Source organism: Periplaneta americana, chromosome 9 (genome assembly GCF_040183065.1).
Source record: "Periplaneta americana isolate PAMFEO1 chromosome 9, P.americana_PAMFEO1_priV1, whole genome shotgun sequence".
Taxonomy (NCBI): domain Eukaryota; kingdom Metazoa; phylum Arthropoda; class Insecta; order Blattodea; family Blattidae; genus Periplaneta; species Periplaneta americana.
The window spans coordinates 25812714-25839827 of NC_091125.1; positions in this window are offsets into that span (position 1 = coordinate 25812714).

Consider the following 27114-nt stretch of genomic DNA (forward strand, 5'->3'; position numbering starts at 1 on the left):
TAAACTCACTTTCAAATTATTAATGAAATGTTGAATTTTCCGTCTTTTGAGTTCACTAATGTAATCAGAACACTTGGAATACCATGTATTGTAGCCTACTATTAATTAATTAAATCAATCACATAAGCACTCTATCACTCATTGTACACCCTAAAATGCGGTGATTGTCCAAGTCCGACAGGTGGCCCTGGTTGCATTCATAAATTCGACGCTGACAGGTGGGCCAGATAGAACCAGGTCACATTTCGCGGACGACTAGCCTGACAAGCCCAATAGGTAATTTCTTTATATGTAATAATAGTAATTTATGAGATATGTATAGCATATATATGTTTTATACCACATTATATTATACTAAGCATTTATGTAATATGTCTGTGTTTCTTTATGTCCTGTGTGTATATTTTGTGTAATATATTATCTGTGTTTCTTTATGTACTGTGTGTGTATTTTGTGCAGCCTAATATGTCTGTGTTTCTTTATGTCCTGTGTGTGTATTTTGTGTAATATGTCTGTGTTTCTTTACGTTCTACATGTGTATTTCGTGTAATATATATGTGTTTCTTTATGTCCCATGTGTGTATTTTGTATAATATGTCTGTGTTTCTTTATGTCCTGCGAGTGTATTTTGTGTAATATGTCTGTGTTTCTTTATGTCCTGCGTGTATATTTTGTGTAATATGTCTGTGTTTCTTTATGTCCTGCGTGTGTATTTTGTGTAATATATCTGTGTTTCTTTATATCCTGTGTGTGTATTTTGTATAATATGTCTGTTTTTCTTTACGTGCTATGTGTGTATTTTGTATAATATGTCTGTGTTTCTTTATATCCTATGTGTGTATTTTGTATAATATGTCTGTGTTTCTTTATATCCTATGTGTGTATTTTGTGTAATATGTCTGTTTCTTTATATCCCATATGTGTATTTTGTGTAATATGTCTGTGTTTCTTTATGTGCTATGTGTGTATTTTGTATAATATGTCTGTGTTTCTTTATATCCTATGTGTGTATTTTGTATAATATGTCTGTGTTTCTTTATATCCTATATGTGTATTTTGTGTAATATGTCTGTGTTTCTTTATGTGCTATGTGTGTATTTTGTATAATATGTCTGTGTTTCTTTATATCCTATGTGTGTATTTTGTGTAATATGTCTGTTTCTTTATATCCTATATGTGTATTTTGTGTAATATGTCTGTGTTTCTTTATGTGCTATGTGTGTATTTTGTATAATATGTCTGTGTTTCTTTATATCCTATGTGTGTATTTTGTGTAATATGTCTGTTTCTTTATATCCTATATGTGTATTTTGTGTAATATGTCTGTGTTTCTTTATGTGCTATGTGTGTATTTTGTATAATATGTCTGTGTTTCTTTATATCCTATGTGTGTATTTTGTGTAATATGTCTGTTTCTTTATATCCTATATGTGTATTTTGTGTAATATGTCTGTGTTTCTTTATGTGCTATGTGTGTATTTTGTATAATATGTCTGTGTTTCTTTATATCCTATGTGTGTATTTTGTGTAATATGTCTGTTTCTTTATATCCTATATGTGTATTTTGTGTAATATGTCTGTGTTTCTTTATGTGCTATGTGTGTATTTTGTATAATATGTCTGTGTTTCTTTATATCCTATGTGTGTATTTTGTATAATATGTCTGTGTTTCTTTATATCCTATGTGTGTATTTTGTGTAATATGTCTGTTTCTTTATATCCTATATGTGTATTTTGTGTAATATGTCTGTGTTTCTTTATGTGCTATGTGTGTATTTTGTATAATATGTCTGTGTTTCTTTATATCCTATGTGTGTATTTTGTATAATATGTCTGTGTTTCTTTATATCCTATATGTGTATTTTGTGTAATATGTCTGTGTTTCTTTATGTGCTATGTGTGTATTTTGTATAATATGTCTGTGTTTCTTTATATCCTATGTGTGTATTTTGTGTAATATGTCTGTTTCTTTATATCCTATATGTGTATTTTGTGTAATATGTCTGTGTTTCTTTATGTGCTATGTGTGTATTTTGTATAATATGTCTGTGTTTCTTTATATCCTATGTGTGTATTTTGTGTAATATGTCTGTTTCTTTATATCCTATATGTGTATTTTGTGTAATATGTCTGTGTTTCTTTATGTGCTATGTGTGTATTTTGTATAATATGTCTGTGTTTCTTTATATCCTATGTGTGTATTTTGTGTAATATGTCTGTTTCTTTATATCCCATATGTGTATTTTGTGTAATATGTCTGTGTTTCTTTATGTGCTATGTGTGTATTTTGTATAATATGTCTGTGTTTCTTTATATCCTATGTGTGTATTTTGTATAATATGTCTGTGTTTCTTTATATCCTATATGTGTATTTTGTGTAATATGTCTGTGTTTCTTTATGTGCTATGTGTGTATTTTGTATAATATGTCTGTGTTTCTTTATATCCTATGTGTGTATTTTGTGTAATATGTCTGTTTCTTTATATCCCATATGTGTATTTTGTGTAATATGTCTGTGTTTCTTTATGTGCTATGTGTGTATTTTGAGTAATATGTCTGTGTTTTATGCCTTTTATATGTATTTCTATGTAATACATCTTTGATATTATATGGATTTGTATGTAATATATCTGTGTTTTTTTTAAATATAAGTTAATTTACTTCTTTAATGTAATATGTCACTTTTTATGTTATATGTGTGTATTTCATGTAATATATCTATGTTGCGTATGTTTTATGTCCTATATGTGTATTCTGCATAATACGTCTGTTTTATTAATATGCACACCATGTGTTTCGAAATAAGTTTTAGATATTTGATCATTCGTATGTGTGTGTGTGCGTGCGTGTGTTTTTATACATGATTTAATTACAACTCTAATATATCCAATGGTAAAATAGGGTTCAGCAAATTCAGGCATCCAATAATAATAAAAATTCGGGGATCCCGATTTAGGCTTAAATTCTTAAAGTAAAGAAAAAGTCTAGAAAATCTGTTTGAGAAACATGCTGAATTAGAAAATAGCGTGACATGATATGTAGAAAAAGCAGATCTATCTCATCCGGTAGAGTAATTGGCTATTAATTGAAGTAAAGCGGATTCGATTCCCGGTAGAAAAAGAGATTTCTCTCATCATCCCAATTTTACGGATCTAAGATGCATTCGTATTAAATGGGAACCGGTGTTTTTTCCTACGGAGGCCAAACAATTGCTAAGTTACAAGATAAATTATTAAGTTCATTTGACTGACCAACAACTACACCAGAAGGTGAGTAACTATATAACCGTGCCTGTGGCTACAATGCTAGTACGCTGGCTTTCTATCTAGGTGGCCATGTTCGATCCTCGGTTGAATCTGGGTGGAATTTGTGGTCGACAAAACAGATGATGTGGAAGCTTTTTCTTGGAATAGACCCGTTTCTCTCTTTCATTTGACTAACACACTCCACTTTATCTTCGTTTCATCTATCAACCGTAATAACAAAAATAGGTGAGGATGATGTCTGGGCTAGTAGGTACGGATTTACATTGCTGATGTAGGTTCTATGGACTTGGGGCTTCGGACTTTGGATCCGGGCTCATCATCAGATTATGGAACTTTATTTGTCGGGCGTAAAAATGATGGCCCGCCTGTCAGAGTTGGATTCACGAATGTCATCCGAGCCATCCGTCGGACTGAGACAATCCTCGCATATAGAGCGTACAGTGGACCTAAAACTCCTAAATGTAAGGATCCATCATGGATCCAGCCCTCGTGAAATGGCAATCAATTAATCAGTCAACTATAAGCTCATTGAAACAATCTATTAAAATCAATCACTTTGAAGTGGATGCCAGCATGATGCGGTAACATTACAATGACAGCGGTACTACGACGGACCGGAGAGTTTTATGAATTGTGTCCAAGTGTGACCACGCTGCGATGGCCAGAGTTCGAGGTAATCCTAGCAGATAAGTAAACTACCAAATGGAGCGTCTCCTGTGAACCTGGGTTACTAATAAATTACATAAACCACGAAACAAGTAGACCTTGTCACCGTTCAGTTCCATGAAAGTTATGTTTCTTCTCTCCTAGTCGACTTCTAAAAAATAATAGTCGTAATAATAGCAATAATACTAGTAGTATTCGCGGAAAACCACTTACACATGATCTTCGATGGTTTCCAGACTCCCGCGAATTGGTATCAAAGATTATCATTTATCACCATTCATTCATTCGTAGTGTTCAACTTAAGGGCAGGTCTTTCACTGCACACCCACCATTCTCCAATCTTTCCTAGTTTTTATCTTCCTCTTCGTCTCCGTATACGATCCATATGTATATATCATCTGATATTTTCTTTTGCCCCGAACTTTTTTTTTCCGCTTAGCATTCCTTTCACTGCATCCTTCAGTAGGCAGTTTATTCTTAGCCAGTGACCAAGCCAATTTATTTTTCTCTTTCTCCTCAGTTTCAGCATTATTCTTTCTTCATCATTCTCCAGCACAGCTTCATTTCTTATCCTCTCTGTCCATTTCACACGCTCCATTCTTCACATGTCCACATTTAAATTGTTTCTAGTTGTTTCTCTCCATTTCGTCGTAATATCCATGTTTTTACACAATACAATTCCACACTCCACACAAAACACTTTAACTATCTCTTCCTTAGCTCTTTTTCCATAGGTCCGTAGAAGATGTTCTTTTTTTCTATTAAAAGCTTCCTTTGTCTTTGCTATCTTCATTTTTACTTGTTGGCAGCAGGTCATGTTACTACTTATAGTGCAACCCAAGTATTGTACCATTATCTCATTCTGAATTCGAAATCATACCGTCTTTATTTTTCTTCCGATAATAATGGAGGCAATAATTGGCACTCGGAGATATTTTATTTCGAAATCCTTTAGCTTGCCGAAAAAATAGCTCATACCGTTCCCTCTATACAATTTGATTATTTTAAAGACGCGATTGTGGCGCAGCATTCGAACGGAAACATAAGGGGGAATTGATTTCTCTCTCCCTTTCTACCTCCGTCTAGCGGACAGCAATATTATTAATACGTCACAGCGATCTGCTATTGTCTCTTTCCATATGCAGCAGCTTTGCATTTCAGTAGGCCTGTAATATAATCCTTTTAAGTATATATGTATTATTATCTCAATTCTCGTGAGGACGAAATACGATGAATTTTAACAGGAGCGCCCTGTTAGGAACAAAGTTGTTTTATGTGTAATAGATAATATGCGATACCAAAAGCATAGCTTTACTTTCCTGCAGGAGGAAGACATGCTAAGGATTTTATTACACTTTAAAATAGACTATATCGCTCTTGGCCGAGTTTGAACTGGTAATATTTGATCCAACAGCCAGCATGGTACTAGCTAGATCACCGAGGACCACTACTGGTCAAAGTGTGTCATGACGTCACTGTTGTTGGGTCACCGATTTGAAGCGAGTTTCAGCTTATATGTTAGAGAAGTTGCCTATTATTTAAGGCGTTCTTCAATCTGAACTTGAGAACGTGTACGGTATAACTTGAACGTCGTAGCAACAGATGGCGGTCTGTACGGTCTGTGTGCTACCATAACCTCTTTCGAACTGTGTTTTGCGCCGGCAAGTCGTACGCAGGGTATTTGTTATCATCGGTTGCGTACGGTAACATTCCACAACATAAATCAAATGCTCCGTGTCCATGTTGACCGTCGAAGTTAATGTCAACAAATACGTAAGTAATCGTCTTAACCCTCTCCACATATCCCGACAGTACGTATTTCCAAACAGTTCACATTCCTGCCACTACCGGCGTTACCGTACGTATCGGTAGGTACACTTCAGAATGAACGCCTTACTTGCTAGGCAACTTCTCTACCTCATAGGTTATATATCTCTCCGGAAGTGTAGGAAGATTGATTTCTCTAGGCTCATCGGCTAGCCACATGACGCATACAGCGAGCCATGACACACTTTGAACTGAACACCCAGTATAATAAAGAATATAGGTAAAGTCAACCCTTTCACACGTCATTAAGTCGTATCTGTAGGACCTTGAACTAGGCTGAGGTTATGCAGTCGGCCCACACTCCGATCGTCTTTTACTCCCGATAAAGGCTCTAGACTCAATTTGTCAGGAGTTTGAGGGTTCCCCCCCCCCCCAAAAAAAAGGAAAGTTGAATTTTTCATATATTTCAAATATATACCGTATTCACTCGCATATTAGACTCCCTTTTTCCTCTTATTTAATGCAAAATGTTAGGGAGTCTTATATGCTCACTGTAAAGAGAAGTAAGAAAATAAAGTTTTTGAAGTTAAGTTGCAGTAGGCCTAAATATAGAAAATAATATTAAAATATACCAATCTATTTTCGCAGTGAAGTCAATCGCATTCAATTTAAATGGTTCAGAATGGCTTGTTGCTCATTTTTACATTCTCACCTGAATAACTGACTTCGGAAGTACAGTCTGCGAAAACCGATACCAGAAGTAGAAAAAGAAAGAAAATTTGTCTGTGTTGTGGCAAAGGAAGAACTAGTGGAGCAGAGAGTACGGTAGGTAATTTGAGGATAAATAGACAAAGAGAGATGTTGTTTCTCTTTGTCAGAAGGGTTTTACTTTGCAATCTTTGCATTAGCGTTTGTGATTGATGAGGTACACTACTGTGCAAAAGTCTTAGGGAGGAATTCAAAACCTAAAGTCTTGTATTGTAGGCCTACATAGGCTATGCCGGATACACACGTTTTCTTTTTTTTTGCTCTTAACCTTTCGTCACTCGCACTGTTGGACTGTGTCCAACACATTTTTATCTTTGATTATTATTCCTCTCATAGGTCATATTTTGACTAACACCTCAATTCTATTCCATTATTGACATTTCTAGATATGTTTACGAAACATTTCATATATATTAATTGCTTAAAACAGTCAGTACTGTTTGAAAGGTACTGGAGTGTGCACCGTTTGACTATATCCAACGTGCTAGCGGCCGTGTAAGCAAATTTGTGCTCTTGCTATTTCTAGTTTTCTTAGCAATTTCATTGACAAAAAGAGATATTGTACGCATGTATGTATGTATGTATGTATGTATGTATGTATGTATGTATGTATGTATGTATGTATGCATGTATGTATGTATATATGCATGCATGTATGTATGTATGCATGTATGTATGTATGCATGCATGTATGCGTGTATGCATGAATGTGTGTATGTATATATGTATACATGTATGTATGTAATTATGCGTGTATTTGTGTATGTGTGTATGTATGTTTGTATGTATGTATGCATGCATGTATGTATGTGTGTATGTATGTATAAGAATAGTCTCGTTTACATATTCTAGCTATGTCAAAGTTGAAGACATTCCTGGAATTCTGCAAAAAAATGGAAGAAGAAGCAGAAGAAGAAGAAGAAGAAGAAGAGCACAAAAAGAATGCAGCTACTAAGAACAATGAACGTGATAGCGAATTAAGTGACGAAGAATGTGAACACAGTGAGCATGAATCTGAATCAGAACTGGAGGTAGATGAAGTATACAGAGGAGTGTTGAAATTCCAGGTTGTGAACACAGTGAACATGAATCTGAATCAGAACTGGAGGAAGATGAAGATGCACAAAGGAGTGTTGAAATTCCAGGTTATGAACACAGTGAACATGAATCTGAATCATAACTGGAGGAAGTTGAAGGTGCACAGAGCATTGTTGAAATTCCAGGTTTTGAACGCAGTGAACATGAATCTGAGTCAGAAGTGGAGGAAGATCAAGGTACACAGGGGAGTGTTGAATGATTACAAAATAAGCATATGAAAGTCCATCGATTTGTGTTGAGATTAGGGCACACAAAACTTTTAACTATGGCAGCTGTGTGTATATATATATATATATATATATATATATAAATTTTATTATTATTGTTATTATTATTATTATTATTATTATTATTATTATTATTATTATTATTATCATCATCATCGTCATCATCATCATCATTATTCTTGTCTCGAAAAGAACTGGGCTCAAATATTATATATATATATATATATATATATATATATATATATATATATATATACAGTCTGTATATATTAATACGTAATATATACATATTAATATATAATATAGCAAAGAATTCGCATATTTAGATAAAAAAACTGATTTCTTGAATAATTAATTGTAGGTTGGACGAAATCCAACGTGCGAGTGATTGTGTAATAATTGGGCATGCGAGTGATGAAAGGTTAAAGTAGATGGTGGTCTTATAAGCGAGAGGGTCTAATAAGCGAGTAAATTCGGCAAGTTTCTAATCTGGATCGTGAGGAAATATCCAGATTGTGGTCAGAGATATCATTTTTGCTGCCTTTTCTAGTCTTTGTTTATCTTTCCAGGATCCAATTTTCAGAGCAGTTCTTCAAAACTAGTAGGGTCGATTTCTAAAACACTGACGAAATCGTGGTTCCAAACCTCGGCTTTTGAACCGCGATCGAGGTCTGAATCCTTATACGATTTTTAAAACGAAGCCGAGACGCGGCTTGAGAAGAAACCGAGGTTCGTCGGTTTTATTTATGGCAACGCAGCTTAGAATAGATTTTTATTCTTGTAAACAGTCGATATGAGAAAGAAATGAACATCAGGATTAATATTTTTATTGAATTCAGTAAGTCACATTCTTTTGTTCTCAGCTAAGGTATTGTTATATTTACTAATATTCACAGAATATAATATGTGTTTAAAATACTAGCATTACTTGGTATTTAATAGGGAACGGATTTTTAGGTACCAGAATTATATTGCCTAAATAATTAGCACAAAAATGGGGCGTTTATGTTGTAGTTTATCATTTGTTCATAACTACTACAACATTAACTACCAGAAAACCCGGTTCTAAGGAATTAATTATCTAAATATTAATTGGATTAACATTTCAATTGAAACTAAAATGTAGTATAGTTCTACATATTTTCACATATACTAGACTAGTACTACGTGGAAAACCCCAGTAGCATAAAACTTAAAACAAGAAAACAAATTCGCGTTTGCTTCATATTCTTATAGGCTCACATTAAATTCAAGTAATAAAATGTCCAAAACCACTGTATAGACTAAGAATTAAGTTATAGGCATAAAAGTATAATTAATATAAAATATTATATCTTACTTCCCTGAAAGCAACAAGAAGATGTAAAAAGAAAAACTGTCAACCCGCCGCCTCTTGCATTTTGTTGCAGATTATTATTTAGCGTTCTTGCTAAATTTTGCGTTGATTCCTTCTAAAATCGAAATATTCGCCTGAAATTATCGTCGTTATATACTTACAAAGATTATTCCTGTCTCCCATCACTCTAATCCGGAGATTTAATAACCGTAGAGGCAAATTTTCATTTGATAATTATCCAGCTGATCTACTATCTCCATCTTGTATACATGATCCCATGGTTTTAAACCTACCCCAGGCATGGTGTCTGCTACAGACCATGTTTTAGAGCCATGGCTCAGAAAAATGAAAAAGACCTCGTTTTATAAATCCAAACGCGGTTTAAAGCCATGGCCGACGTCTTGACCTCGTTTTAGAAATCGACCCGTAGAATCTCTAAAAGTACATGTGTAGGCTAACTGTTAAACTGGTAGGCCTATCCATTACCTAGTCTGCACCTGCTAGTAATGTAACGTAATAGAAGTAATTTTTGAATACGATGAAAGAGTAATGGAACGGAGAAAAATTCTCTCCGGCGCCGGGATTGGAACCCGGGTTTTCAGCTCTACGTGCTGATGCTTTATCCACTAAGCCACACCGGATACAACCCCGGCGTCGGATAGAATCGGCTCAGATTAAGCTCCAACTCTTGGATTCCCTCTAGTGGCCGCCCTCTGCACTACGTCATAGATGTCTATGAACGTAGGACCGAAGTCCAAACATGTGTTGAGGTGCACTCGTTATGAATGACTAGTTGGCCGGGATCCGACGGAATGAGCGCCGTCTTAAATCACGAAGTGATTTACGCATATCATATATATTATTATTTTTTAATGTACCGAAGTACATATGATATTTCCATGCAGATATTCTGCTTCATCATACGATGAAAGAGTAATGGAACGGAGAAAAATTCTCCCCGGCGCCGGGATTTGAACCCGGGTTTTCAGCTCTACGTGCTGATGCTTTATCCACTAAGCCACACCGGATACAACCCCGGCGTCGGATAGAGGGAACCCAAGAGTTGGAGCTTAATCTGAGACGATTCTATCCGACGCCGGGGTTGTATCCGGTGTGGCTTAGTGGATAAAGCATCAGCACGTAGAGCTGAAAACCCGGGTTCAAATCCCGGCGCCGGAGAGAATTTTTCTCCGTTCCATTACTCTTTCATCGTATGATGAAGCAGAATATCTGCATGGAAATATCATATGTACTTCGGTACATTAAAAAAAAAAAATAATAATAATAATAATAATAATAATAATAATAATAATAATAATAATAATAATAATAATATATGCAATTTTTGAAGACAAAATTCGTAATAGAAGTGAGTTTAATGAATGAACCTCAATCGTAGACCTACTGTCTGCGTTTAACCGCTGGCAGTCCGCATAGGGACTAACAAGTGTTATCACTCCTTGGCGCCGAGACCGTGTATTACCGTGATGCAACTGGGATGTTCTATGATTTATGCATGCGTCTGTACAAGTTGAAGGCATGCAATATGAAGTAGGGTACAGCACAGAACAGCGAATCTGCATCACTCGAGTAACACCAAACCACCACAAGCCGACATTGTATATTCATGGTTGCCATGGTTGCCGGTGCTTGTTTACACTCGAGAGCGCCACTCGGCAATCACTGTAGCATGCAACTGCATCTCCACCCTCCGTCATCAATAGAGGCGGAACATCAGCTCGTAACTGACGTTACAGCGGTTCAAGTACTCTGCATAGTGTGCATACCTGCGGCGTATTTCACGTGTGTTATGTTTACTCTATGATTAATTATGTAATTGATTAGGTTTACGGTAATTTGTATTGGGAATTGAGCAAATAGATGGTTGTCTGTGGAACGGCAACATACAGATGTTATGTTACGCTCTGTTGACTCTCATGTTAACAGTGGTGCTAGAGTATATTAAATGGTTAATAGGTAGTCTACTTCCTTGGAGATTTGTACCGGCTTTAATTGCACGGCACTATTTCTCATTAAGTGGCAATGTAATGCGGTGACCGCGTTGGAATTTATTTCCCACAAGACCACTCACATGTTTTAGAGGGGTCAGGAGGAGAGGGTGGTTTGGTTTGCTTACCAAAACACAGGTTTAATTAAAAGTGCTAGTGCTCGTTACAATCTGTGGCTCCGTGCGTAGCTCCCCTAGTAATTTGTTCTCTTTAACTATTTACGTCCCTTGATAGACCTGATAAATAAATATGTAAACGTTTTCACATATTGTTTCTACCAAATTTATAACGACGTATTATTATTTTAAGCCACTTGACTGGTTGGAAATTCACAAAACTGGTGGAGTTATAAAATTTCACACTTGACACTTTAGTGAAATTACGATTATATGTAAATGTAGATCCGACTAATTCTGATCTGTTAAAATTTAGAGTGCTATTCTAGAGCAACCATTTTCCGAGGGATTTTTCTCGTGTAACGTCTTAGTATCTGGAACTTTTCTATCCAATATAGACGGATAATCATGGCGACCCCATGGCCAGGGAAAGATAAAACTGTAATTTGACATAATAAAGAGAAAATTCAATTGGGAATTGAAATTCCTTCGTATGTGATTGTTGTTTTCTCTTCTTAATAATTTTAAAAAGAAACTTATGTTGGTCTTAATTAAATATAGAATTCAAGATGTATTGAAAGTTGATAAACAATCGTCTTCAAGTAAAGAATGGAAGAGGGAAAGTTAAAATTCGTTGACGCTGGTATTGTATGACAGAATTTACAAAAAAGAATAGGAAGAGATGTCAAAGGCCAATAAACTAGGTTGATACTGAGATAACAGCCTATATGAAAGGAATGAAGTTAAAATAGATAGATGTGGTGTAAATTATTAAATAAAATCACAAATCATTTATTATTTTAAAAGTAAGGTTGTATGTAGGTGGTTAAAATACGACAGCATGGAGCATTTTAAAACTTGGCATTATTCTAAGCTGCCACCCACGAAATATAGCGGGACAACTAGTACTAACACGCTCCTAATACTTTTATTCCTAGTATTCCTACAACTACTACTACTAATACTACTACTACTACTGCTATTACTAGGCCTACTACTACTACTACTACTACTACTACTACTACTACTATTACTAGGCCTACTACTACTACTACCATTTTTAATGCTCTACTATTACAGGGACATAATTTTATTTTTACTTGCATTTTTATTGTACCTGCATTTCTGAATGTACTTCACTCTCACCCCTTCACTAATGTCCTTGCTCCCGTCAGACACACAAACTTACGGCCGCTGTTGCATTCGAAGTTTTCAAGCAGTGAAGTAAACACTGCAGTGTATAGTGTGTTTCATAAATATGATTGCGTTTTCTATAGAAGAAAGAACCTATATTAATAATATCGTACTAAAAATTATATTCAAGAAACGATAAATTCAATTTCAGAGAATATGCTTCAAAATGTTTTTAATAATATGCGTACTGAATTGAAGCCTGAATTGTAATGAACGGCAACCATTTTCAGCAACTTGTTTAAAAATTCAGATTAGCTTTTTTTTTAATTGAGGTGGCTAGAAGCAAAGGAATGCTAGTGACATTTGTAATAACATGAGTTAAGTGCATCCAGTGTAAGCAAAAGTATCTAAAATTTTAGTAGCAAAGGGATATTTTAATCGCATCACACATTAAAATTTAAATAAAAAATTTCACCGATTTTACGAAAGCTTAAATATTTAAACCCCATTTTCTCCAAAGTAACTTAAGTGCACTTACAGCCCTTTACTTATGACCCCCTCAATTTAAATGCACTCTCTATATTGTATGTTAACATCAATAATTAATATGCTAAATAAAGTAGACATTACATAACGAACATAGCCGCTGAAAAGTTGAGTTTTTTTAAAAAATGTTATTACTCTACTGTATTTTGATAAATTCCGTAAAAGTGATGATCAAACTGAAAATCGTAATATCGTATTTCCCTACAACATAAATGGATACACTACTTTTCTCTCCTCCTATACCTAGTAAAATGATTTGTTTACATATTGCACTAGTAACATCAAACTCCTGTAATGGAAGGGGGAAACAGTGTTTCCGAGTATAGCCAGGTTAATGTTAAAAATGTTGGTAAAAATAAAGTGATGTCCCTGTACTACTACTACCACTGCTACTACTACGCAACCTCACATCGTCCCTAGAACAGCCCTCTACGTGTGTCGCCAGCTGGAGATCGGGGAATGCTACGGAATGGTAATAAAATTTAGATTGGCAGAAATAATGTTGATGTCTAATGTGAGGAAACGGGAAAATGGCGATATAATTTCCAATTGCAAACTTGTCCGTCACTAGTATCACTATTGATTTTTAATGAGAAATTTCAGGTCCCACCGGACTCGAGCCCGGATAACCTGCGTGACAGGCCGAAGACCTATAACACTGAATCGTCGTAAGGACACCGGAAATAATTAAGTTACAGAAGACAGAACATAGTACAGTAGATGGATAGTATTGGTATATAAATACAAGGCAAATGACAAGAAGATTCAAGCATATATGTATAAAAAGATGGAATTATTGGAAAAGATCGTTGATTGGAGCTGGGACTGATCATTGGTTCAATCACGTTGCTTTGAAATTTTGTAGACAAAAGGCAAAATTCAATTTAATCGCATGCGGTCTTGCAGTGTAAGTCACTAATTATTCATACACAAGATATTCTGAACGTGTAAGGAATTCTTTCCCTTAATAAATAGGCTACCAGTACTGAAAAAATGTATGAATGACTAGCAGAAACATTGTCATAATTATTATCATTATTACTATTTTTATTATTATTATTATTGGTATTATTATTACACTTATTATGTATTTATTTATTTATTCATTCATTCATTTGTCCATTCATTCATTAATTTATTTACTTATTTATTTATTTATTTATTTATTTATTTATTTATTTATTTATTTTGTAAGTCATTCAACTGACCAAATAACAAAGCTGGAAGTTAAATAGGAACGTGATTATTAGAATATTGTGATAGCCTACAAATTTTGGAGCTCGTAGAAAAACTTTGGATGCCGACCAAGGATCTAATTAAGTTAATTTTATTGTGATATTTATATTTGTAAATTATGATGATGGTAATGATACATACATATATACATACATACAGCCGCCCTCGGTAGCGTAGTTGGTATAGCGCCGGCCTTCTATGCTCGAAGTTGCGGGTTCGATCCCAGCCGAGGTCGATGGCATTTAAATGTGTTTAAATGCGATAGGCTTCATGTCAATAGATTTACTGGCATGTAAAAGAACTTCTGCGGGACAAAATTCCGCCACACCGGCGACGCTGATATAACTTCTGCAGTTGCGAGCGTCGTTAAATAAACCATAACTTATTATTACATACATATATACACACATAGTGTTCTGCTCAAAGGCAGGTCTTTCACTGTAAACCGAGCTTTCTCCAATCTTTCATATTTTCTGCCTTCCTCTTAGTCTCCTCATATTTCATATGTCGTTTATCATCTGGTATCTTGTCCGTACCTGTGGAGAAACGGCTAGTGCGTCTGGCCGCGAAACCAGGTGGCCCGGGTTCGATTCCCGGTCGGGACAAGTTACCTGGTTGAGGTTTTTTCCGGGGTTTTCCCTCAACCTAATATGAGAAAATGCTGGGTAACTTCGGTGCTGGACCCCGGACTCATTTCACCGGCATTATCACCTTCATCTCATTCAGACGCTAAATAACCTATGATGTTGATAAAGCGTCGTAAAATAACCTATAAATAAATAAAAAATCTTATATATTCTTCTGCCACGAACTCTTCCCGTCCACCATTCCTTCCAGTGCATCCTTCAGTAGGCAATTTCTGTCAGCCAGTGATCCAACGAATTCCTTTCTCTCTCCATGATCAGTTCAAGCACCATTTTTTCTTCATCCACTCTGTGAACACAGCTTACTTTCTTATTCTTCTTGTCCATTTCACACGCTTCATCCTTCTCCATATCCACATTTCAAATGCTTCTAGTCGCTTCTCTTCACTCGTTGCAATGTCCACGTTTCTACTCTACAAAATGCCACACTCCAAATAAAGGACTTCACTAGTCTCCTCCTTAGTTCTTTTTCCAGAGGTCCGCAGAAGATGCTCCTTTTTCTATTAAAGGCTTCCTTTTCCATTGCTATCCTCTTTTTGACTTCCTGACAGCAGCTCATGTTACTGCTTATAGTACACCCCAAGTATTTGAAGATGTCCACTTGTTCTACTGCATTATTTGGATTTCGTAACTTTACCTTCTTTAATTTTCTTCCGATCTTCATGGTCTTCGTCTTGTTTTTATTTATCTTCATCACATACTGCTCACAGCTGTCATTTAGGTCTAGTGGCATATCCCTTAGTATTGTCTCCTCTTCTGCTAACAACGCCATTTCTTCTTCCTTCTCGTATCACTCCTCCTATGATGGCAGTGATGTTAATAAATAAGTAATAATAATAGGCCTAGTTTCATTTGAAAGATAATAATAATAATAATAATAATAATAATAATAATAATAATAATAATAATAATACACTCTTGGTTGGCACTTCCGATGAAGCAAAAGCTTGTGGCCGGAGTGGAGTTTACTTTAAATAATGAAAGAGTAATGTTACACGCTTAAGTCTCCACTAAAATAATTATATAATTCTTTAATTTAATTAATCAATTATAACTGTTATAAGTAAGCAAAAGTAAAGTGAAAAATACCAAAATAATAATACAAGAAATACATTGAAATTATATCAGGTAATACACAGAAAAGTAGGTTAACTAGAGAGCCCAAGGGGCGAAGGCCTAAATCCCTAAAGAACAAAGTAAACATTTTCAAAGGAAGTTCAAATTTTGTTCAGTTAATGAGCTAGCGCAAGAGAGAGATGAGCCGTTGAGAGTATAAGTGGTGTAAGTCAAAAACGGGTAATGAGGGTCAAAGTAAACATTCTGTAAAATACAGCGCACAGTAGCAATTAATAATTATTCCATTTATTTAAACTATTAGTAGTCAGTGGATAGCTCGAAGGACATATTAATTGCTACTGTATTTTACAGAATTTTTACTTAAAACCCCATTACCCAATTTTAACTTACACCACTTCTGCTCTGAACGACTCATATATAAATTATTTTTATGCTCGACCATGCCGAAATGTAGTAATTATACACCTGGTAGCAGACCTTTAATGCATGTCATTAAAGTACACCTAATCATTAAAGGTCAGGTCTTTCAGCCAATGACGACTCAGGTTACAACTGTTCAGCCAATGACAGGTCAGCTTTCTACCGTTATAAAACCGCAAGTATCGATTATTCTTAGCGAAAAGTCACGGAGGCTGGAAATCCAATATTGTCGCAGAAGGTTATGTTCTGTTACTATAATAATTAGCGTTAATTGTAAATAATATTCAAATAAATTCAATTTGTCATCTCGTTTTTCAAAGTCTAATTTAATTTCAATGTTATCTCTGTAGGTTCTTATGGCCTAGCAAGGTCAATGTGGACATCTGTTCCTCGGAAAAAATCAATACTTTCGCGTCTGCGCACATCTCACATCATACGGAACATTACTGAAGATCAGATACAATTAAAATTAATAATATCAAGTTAGAAATATGGTCAAGCATAAAAAGTCGTATGAAACTCGCCTATAATGGTAATTAAGAAGCTCGTATGAAAATTATGAAACTCGCTTGCGCTCGTTTCATAAATATCCATGCTCACTTCTTAATTACCTTCATTATAGGCTCGTTGCATAATGTACTATTATAAATAATAGTGTATATTATAATATCTTCGGTTAACAAGGATCTATTATAAAAGTACATAACACAATGCTGAAAATTTCACAAAGAAAAATCATATACAAGTATAATGCAATATTGATTGCTTTAGGTTCTCGTTAGCCTATACTTGTAAATAGTGATATCTGATAACGTAAACAGTCCACAAAATCTATAGATATTATACCATAAAGTTGTGTTATCTGGAACCTTAACGGCCGCATAACCACATACTCATATTTTGTCGTGACATTAGGTTCCCTGTATGAATACTATGGCAGAATACGCTGAAGTTAATCATCGAATGTGAAGCTGGTCCACGGGCAATGAGTGAGGGAGCTGGGAGGAGCTGCATGCTACCACTACACACATGCATCACTTTATCCGCGTGACAGCTCTCTCATATTAAACTCCGCTTCTACGAAATGGTTCTGAAACCATTTTTTAAACTCAGAACTTTTTATTACAAGTGAAACGCCAAAATTTCAAACGGAAACAGGTGTTACACTCTAGCTCTATGTTACTGAAATTATAAAAAGCGAATCTGTATTAAAATAAGTGCCTGTAGCAGAAATGCAATATCGATTATGCAGCCATTCCTTTGTTGCATTATGTCACCTATTGATCTTGAACAACAAGAAACATTTTACGGTCTATTTGTTTTGTAGTAATCATTAAACTTCTATGATCAAAATATAATGGACTAAGTTACTAGCGCATGGTTTTTTTTCTTTTGTAATACTCGTATCAACCACGAAATACAATTATTGTAGAATAATTCACAATAATCACTGTTCGATTGTCAAAGGCTAATTGCATGCCTCCATATTATTATTATTATTATTATTATTATTATTATTATTATTATTATTATTATTATTATTATTATTATTATTATTTACTTACTTACAAATGTTTTTAAGGAACCCGTAGGTTCATTGCCGTCCTCACATAAACACACCATCGGTCCCTATTCCGTCCAAGATTAATCCAGTCTCTATAATCATATCGCACCTTCCTTAAATCCATTATAATATTACCCTCCCATCTACGTCTCGGCCTCCCCAAAAGTCTTCTTCCCTTCGGCCTATTAATTAATACTCTATATGCATTTCTAGATTGTCCATTACGTACTACATGCCCTGTCCATCTCAAACGTCTGGATATAATGTTCCTAATTGTGACAGGTGAAGAATACATTGCGTGCAGTTCTATGTTTAACTTTCACCATTCTCCTGTAACGTCATCCCTCTTAGCCCCATATATTTTCTTAAGCACCTTATTCTCAAACACCCTTAATCTCTGTTCCTCTGTCAAAGTGAGAGTTCATGCTTCACAACCATACAGAACAAACGGCAATATAACTGTTTTATAAATTCTAACTTTCAGATTTTTTGACAGCAGACTAGATGACAAAAGCTTCTCAACCGAATAATAGCAGGCATTTCCCATATTTATTCTGCGTTTAATTTCCTCCCGAGTGTCATTTATATTTGTTACTGTTGCTCAAGATATTTGAATTTTTTCACTTCATCGAAGGATAAATCTCCTATTTTTATTTTCCACCTCGTACAATGTTCTGGTCACGAGACTTAATCATATACTTTGTCTTTTCGGGGTTCACTTACAAACCTATTATTGTACTTGCTTCAAGTAAAGTTTCCGTGTTTTCCCTAATGATTCGTGGATTTTCTCCTATCATATTCACGTCATCCGCATAGACAAGAAGCTGATGTAACCCATTCAATTCCAAACCCTCTCTGTTATCCTGAACTTCCCTAATAGCATATCCTAGAGCGAAGTTAAAAAGTAAAGGTGTTAGTGCATCTCCTTGCTTTAGCCCGTAGTGAAATTATTATTATTATTATTATTATTATTATTATTATTATTATTATTATTAACTTATTAGTATGGTGTATTATTATTGTTATTAATATAATTATTATTTCTATTAATATAGCTATTATTATTTTATCATCAGAATTATCGTTATCACCGTTATCAAGAACACCGTCGAGTGTTCCGTTAAAAATTCTTAAAGCGGACATATAAATTCCCTTCTACTCGCAGGAGTTCAAGTCGCGTCCATCGCTATGGAGTAACGGTTAGCATGTCTAACTGTGAAAGGAGCAGGTCCGAGTTCAAATCGTGGTTGAGGTTCTTTCAGAGGTTTTCGCCAACAAATGAAGCAGAAATGCCTGGTAACTGTCGATCGTGCATGATTTCCAGAACGAAAGGTCACATTTGTTCGAATCAAATTTCTGTAATTTTAAAGGACAAAACTTAAAATTTTTCAATCATTTATTATCATAGTATACTGCTGTCTTAAATTTACAGAGCATACTGGGGATGAAATCAATGACCTTCACAAAAACACGTTACGAAAATAGTTTCATATAAAACAATTTTCATCTCGAAAAATAATAAAAAACGAGCAAAATTGTATTAAACTTTTTTGTTTGAAATATCTCAAAGAATAACTCCATGAAATTATTTGCATTACTTACAGTTCACCCTGTATATATAATATATTTTTTTTTCCAATGATACTGAAGCATCGATTATGCATGTTGCTTTTTATGTTTTATTTGTCTTGTATTGAACCTATGCTATTGTGATGTAAATTTGTATTTCCTATATTATTATATTTATTATATATTATTTATATTATTTAATTGTATTGTATTATATTATAATATTATTTATTTATTATATATTATATATTATTATATTATTAAAATAGGTTGCCAGAATATATTTGCAGTACGTTATGAATTCTATGATTAATTTGTCTGAAAGCTAATTTCCGATTAATTATTTTTACATATTTAATTATGTTTGTTAGTTTACTGTCGCTGCTAAAGCTCGGTATTGACAATGTAGATTGTTCCAGAACTCACTGTTTTAGGTGGGAACTTTATGCTTAATAATGGTTTTATTTAACCTAGCCATAGAGCTGTATCGAGTACCATACCCTATTATCTAGCATCGTTGATATTGGTGACAGTGAGATGGTATTTTTGGGAAGTGAATCCGACGATTCGCCATACTTCCTTGGTAATCACATTAAAGTTAGGAAAAAGATAATGAGACTAAGTTTCTTCCGAACCAGCCCAAGAATAATCCTTGAGCATGGGCTATTAATTTTTAATTTGTCATATATGGGGTGTGATTACACAACATTCTTCACTTTCTATGGTTCTTTTCTCTTACGCCAATATTTCTTCTTTCTCTGACTTGTTCTTCCTCCGAGAATACCCTTGTTCTCTTCAGCAATTCCTCCAATTTCTCAACTTTCTTCTTACACAGTTCTCTATTTCCTATATCGTCATTCCTGTTGTAGCTAAATCTTCATGGCGTTCCTTCATACACAGGATTTGCGTCTTTCTTTTCTTCTGGAAGATGAGGAGCTTGATTGCTGTCTTACCTGATAAGAATTTTCTAGGTGTCCGTAAAGAGCTGATCGGCTTTTCTTCATTGTGATTGAGATTTTCTCAAGTTTTCATATAGTTCTTGGTTTGATCTCAAGTGAAAGGTGGACTCACTTGTTGTTATCTTTTAATGTTCCGGAATCTTTCTCAAAAACTTTATTTCATTCTTTCTGTTTCCGAGAATTCTTTTCTAGCTATTGTCACTACTCCATACAAGCATTCCAGTTTGACTAATGTACTGTAGTGTCTGAATTTGGTTCGATAAAACTATTATTATTATTATTATTATTATTATTATTATTATTATTATTATTATCATTATTATTATTATCATTATTATTATTATTATTATTATTATTATTATTATTATTATCATCATCATCATCATCATCATTATTATTACTATTATTTTCGTTAGACGAAGTATTACAAATATAAAATAGGAATGCAATGAAATAATGAGATATACGACATAAGACGTGTTGTGTTGTAGCGGAAGCCTTCCAAATTACTACGCACCGATATTCTTTTTCGCGGGAATGTGTTACTTTACATTTTACAAGTTGAACTGATGAAATGTTTATCATTTCACTTCATTATGTTTATCATTTCATTATTATGTTTTCGAGGAAAGTGAACATTTTTGTGAATATACAGTGTTATTTCGCAGTTAGAAATATTAATGATATATTACAGAGTGGAAGTGAAATACTCCTGCAGATTTTCAGAGTGAATAGCTCATGTTGTACGTAACATAAGACTATAATATCATATTTATGGAAAGTTAGTAGTTTTTTTTTTTCAGAAAAAAAAGTTTTTTTTTTTTTCTCAAATGTTTAACAAATTCTTATTCGGTAACTATTGCAAGTAGGATCATCATTTTTGTCCATATCGATAAGAATACTAATAAATAATAATTTATACCTCTGATGTATTTCAATAGTGTGGACAGTTTTCATGTAAATTCAATTTTAAAAATCTCTAATTTGAAGCCACTGCACGTAGCGAGTTGATTGCAACACAGCGCTAGACAACAGCTCATTCATCTAGCGAGACACACCGAGTTACCGAGTTCGTTGACCTCTTACATCTGTATCAGAGAAGAGTGTGTTTGCGGCAATGTTGTCGGACTGCCGAAAATTCAAACTTAATTTTCTAATTAACAGTGCGTTTAATCACAAAACGTAATATAGTTTTTCCATTCACTTCAGTGTACTTTATCGTCCTTTTCAATCTGGAAAGTTATTTCACTTCTACCCTGTATATTCTTAAAGAGATATAATCTACGTTTATAGCAATGTATGCTTAATTGATTTCATTTTAAATTATGATATGTTTTGAGGTTATGAATTACATCAGTGTGTCACAGATATGAAATATATTCATATTATTAGTATTCAATCTACTGTATATTCCCTGGTTTTCTCTTTCGTTACTAGTGTTGGCACCTGTAAGAGGAGAGAAAACCTCACCTTCCAACAAACTTAGAAAACAGTGAAATGAAATACGATGCACGGACCCATAAAAGAAGTTCGAGAGACGGCTCATCTGTATTCAGTATTACAGTGGGGAAAACACCTAATGAAGATGGTGAGTACTTGTTTTCTGTGCTTTTTTAGTAGAAGGCATTATGACTTTACAATTTTGTTAATCTTGTAACTTGTTAATAGTATTCCATATTTTTACTCCCATTGCGACTAATTTTCATTCGAGGAGATACTGCCTGACAAGGAGGAATGACAAATCTTGTACCCTTAAGAATTCGTTAAAATTTAGTGCTTAATCTGTGATAACTGTGATAAATGAAGGAACGATATCTGTGAGAAGTCACCATGTTTTAAATTTTTCTTGTCCTTTATGAGAATCTTTTCATTCAGGAATATGTGTTCTTATCTTCCATACACTTTTTCTTATTTTGCGGAACTTGTATGAAAACAAAGCAGAAAAGTGAAAAAAAATAGTGGCTGTAGTTGAGAGAGGACAGTAAACAGTTAGGTGCCTATCTGGAGCAGAAATGAGTGGTGTTACTGTGGCTATATTTGTAAATACAGGGACATAATTTTATTTTTACTTCAATTTTTATTGTGCCTGAGTTTTTTAATGTACTTCAATCCCATCCCTTCTACTAATGAAGTTCAACGTCCTCCACACAGACCACATATGCAGTCAAAGTCGCCTTATGGTCATAGTAAACAGTATTGAGTTGTAATTATAGTACGTTCCAGAAATATGGTCGCGTTTTCCAGTGAAGAAAAAGCTTTAAATATTGAATCATATTTTGGCACAGATATTGTGGGTCCATTTCCTTACGTCACATCCCGGTTTCCCCCACCCGCTTCTGCTCACCTCTGTAAAGACTAACGGTTGGGCTGTCTTAGCTCTTTTCTGAAAACATTTTCTGTTAGGAATTGGACATCTACGTAATATTACACAGCTGTTTAAAATAACTTAAATAAAAGGGCTTCGTTAAGTAATTAACTGGCACGTGATTTCGCCCCTTTCTACGATCCTGCGACATAACCACTTGGACGGACAGTATATAGCATGTCTGAGTAATTTTATCTTTTCGGAACAGGCAAAAGTGAAGATTGAATTTACAGTACGTAGGTTACTCTTTTATAGAGTAGGTACAGAATTATTTCAACATGAGTTAGTGTACGAAGGACAAAACTGGAAATTAGAATTAGGTACAATAGTTTATAGTGCGATAATGTGCACAAAAGAACTGAAGCCTGTATCGAAATGAACGGCCACCATTTTCAAAAATGTGTTTAAATATTCATATTATGATTATTTTTCAATTTAAATTCATTCTCTATATTGTACGCTAATGTGCTGTACACATTGTAATTTCACTGCATAATGATACGTCTACAAGGATTGCTCATTTCGTGAGTAAAAACACTTATTGTTAATACTGTACTGTACTTTGATTAAAGAAAACCTAATGAAAATTATCAAACTCAAAAGCGTGATATTTTCTACTTACGTAAATGGATGAACTACTTTTCTTCCCTCCTATACCTAGTAAAGTGATTTGTTTGTATTTTATGCCAGTATCATCAAACTCCGGTCGTGGAATGGGTAGCAAACAGTGTTTCCAGTTCTCAACCGTTAATCCAAAGGTATATCCAGTTTAATATTAGAAATATTACTAAAAATAAATTGATGTCCCGGTACATAGCTATTCATTTTCGGACATTTAATCAATCATGTTGCGAACAGTGACAATATTGTAGACGAATAGTTACTTCAGAACAGATGAAAAAATGACACTTGAAGTCAATATTATTATAAAATATAGTGTGCAAATAAATGATATCAGGAAGGAGAAAATAAAATTAATTAGTATTACATAAAAATGTGTCCTGTTATATTGCAGGAAAAGATATATATCCTGAAATATCTTGTGTTAATCATTTCAACATTGAGTGTAAATATTACGTTTAAGTGTTCTCAAGTAAATTAGAGTAACGTAAAGCAAATTCTCTGCATGTTGAGGCAGAAGTCAGGCTACATAGCAACAATTACAATATATTAGTCTGTGTCCAATATGAGAAGTATCTGCGTGAATGCATGCCTCAATTCGATTAGGTTATTGTGGTGTGATTTGTGACACAGCTTCGACCGTGTCACAGTGTGCAATTTTCCCGATCTAGGTGGACAAAAATCAAATTTCGACTTGTTTAGTTAGGCATAGGTGAATATGAATTCATGTTCTTTAATATTTGAAGAATGTTGTGAGTAATAGCTTTTACTGATTTATCAGCGGAAAACTATATTTAGAAGGGTATAAACTTTGAGTTCTTCCCAACACTTGTAGCTCCGGTTCAGTCGTAGACAGAGAGGCTTACTATGTGGGTGAAGAAGAGCCAATTGTTAGTGATTTATCGTGTTGTGAAACATGGAATTTGTTCATATAGGTACGTTCTTATTAATGTAACTTCAATTACAAGTTTATAAAGTTTTTTCCTTTTTACAGAAGGGTTTAAACATTAGGCCTACAATTGAAAAACTTATGTTTTTAAAGTTTTCCAAATATAATGTGAGTTTTAGTATAGCCGGTCACGTCCGGTTACAACAATTCTTTTACCATTTAATACAGCATCATTTAGAGTGTTGAATCCTTGTTTTAAAGTTTGCGCGTTCTTGCGCATTTATCAGTAATTAATTTTTTTTCAGTGCTGGGGCGTACGGTAACTGTTCCATGTTTGGCTTAACAGGAGAAAAGAATCACTGACTAAGGAAGTTGTTGGAGAGTATTTTAGGCCTATAATATTATTCACATGATATGGAATATCAGTTTAAAAGTATATGGACACATTTTTATCTAACCTTAACAAGTGCACAGTGAATCACAACGCAAATCATCAGCTGAACAAAATTAATAACTTCTCTGCAGTCTAACTCTGATTACGTTTGCACAAGAAAAACTACCCCTTTACAGTGGGTGCATTTAAACAGAATTAATAACTTCTCTCCTATCTAAAAGATTTTTATGATAGGCTACAGTGTACGGAAGTTACAGGTAGACTAGCATATATTTTTGTGCACAAATTGTATTTACGGTTCCATAAGTGGAACTACTCCTTTTAGGGATGCATTTAAACAAAATTAATAAATTCTCTCCTATCTAATAGATTTTTATGAAACTTTATACCGAAGTTTCAGGTGGAATATATTTTTTGTCTACAAAGTCTGATTATGTTTTGTAACAGGAACTACTCCTTTATAGTGGTGCATTTAGACAAAATTAACGTCTCTCCTATATAATATATTTTTATGCAACTTTGTACATACAGGTAGCATACAGATGTAATCAGAATTTGTACACAAAAAATATATGCTACCTCTAACTCCTGTACAAAGTTTCATAATATTTGTTATGTAGGAGAGAAGTTAATCTTGTGTAAATGCACCCCCTGTAAAGGGGTACTTCCTCTTTTGGAACTGTAAATATAGTTTATTTACAAAAAAATATATCCCACCTGTAACTTCCGTACAATTTTTTCATAAAAATCTGTTTAGGAGAGAAGTTACTATTTTCGTCTAAAACCACCCCGTATAAAGGGGTAGCTCCTCTTACACAATCGTAGTCAGAATTTGTACACAAAGAATATGTGCTATCTATAAGGTCTGTACAAAGTTTCATAACAATCGGTTGGAATGCAGAGAAGTTATGAATTCTGTCCAGCTAGATATGCGTTATTGCACACTGTGTGTGTGGGCGGTGGCCATTCAATAGGAATTAAACTACCTATCTAGCTTTTTAGAAACTGATGTCTGGAGTTTTTTTTTTATGTAATTGTGACTCTTTTCTATGTTGTAAAGTATATGTTTCTAAAGTTGATTACAATTGTAATCCGCGCGAGTGCTAACGCCAGTGTTTTTAAAAGATGAGAATAGAAGATTACACAGGGTGATTCACGAGGATTTACCGTTCTTTACGGAGCTTATTTCCGAAGACATTCTGAGCAAAAAAAGTAATATAAACATGGTCAAATTCTCAATATTTACAGAGTTACGTTTCATTATTGGAACGCATTGCTGTGAACGCGTGATCTTGGTCAGCGTGCAGTCAGCAGCCAGCGCGAGCGCTACGGAAATCAAAGATAGCCGTATGCAATTACGTAGAGCGACGAGTGCCGTTCACAAGCGTGCGGCCAAGTGTACTCAAGCGGACGGCGACATTTTTTAAAATGTGTTGTAAGCTCTCCAATACTGTAAATTAGGATGCAAAATTGAACTGCAAATATTTAAATCGGTGGAAGTGTTGAGATTTGTAATAATTGTTGTGATAAGTGCATAAGAATAATGTAATTTTCTAGTTGAAACTATAAAAAGATGTCTGTACGAATCAACACATTTTTGCTTCATAATACTTGCTAATTAAAGAAATGATACTTCTGAATGGTTCATTCTCTATTTGTATTATTTTTTTACCTTCAAACTAAATAAAAAAACGTATTTTACAAACAACTTTAAATTAGTGTAACTCTGAAAATAATGAGAATAGGAACTATGTTTATATGACATTTTTTGCTCAAAATTTCTTCAGAAATACGTTCTGTAAAGGACGGGAAACCCTCGTGAATCATCCTGTATTTTCGATTTCTTTACTTGTAATTTGATATACTCCTATAGGTCGTTCATGTTCTATTGTTGCAGTGGTTGTTTTATCGTGTAATATAAACAGTTACATGGACATATTTGATAACACAGAAGACTTATTCTCATATCAAACAGATATGTACTTGAACGCAATAGTAACATGAATTTAGGAATAGTACAATAGAACTCTTTATTAAGCTAACACTAATAACAAAAGATTTAATCACATTGTTTGCACCATAATAACACTCATTATATTTTATTTGCACCATTGACTGAAATATTAAAATTAAAATAGACATACAATATTAAACCACAGTTTAATAGAACTTGTAAAGTAATGTTACTATTACATATGTCGTAAAATTATTTATTCATATGTGTAAAAATGCTTTATTAAAAATAAACTTATCTGGAAAGTGTATTTCTACTTATATTGATTATATAAATTATAATATTATATTGTTAATATAAAATTGATTACAAAAGATCTAATATTTCGACACTCCAATACTTGGTGATGATACATTTTTGTAGACGGATATATTAGCTGTACAAAAGAAGTTCCGGTAGTTGATTGGTATCATTTCAAAGCACCAATTC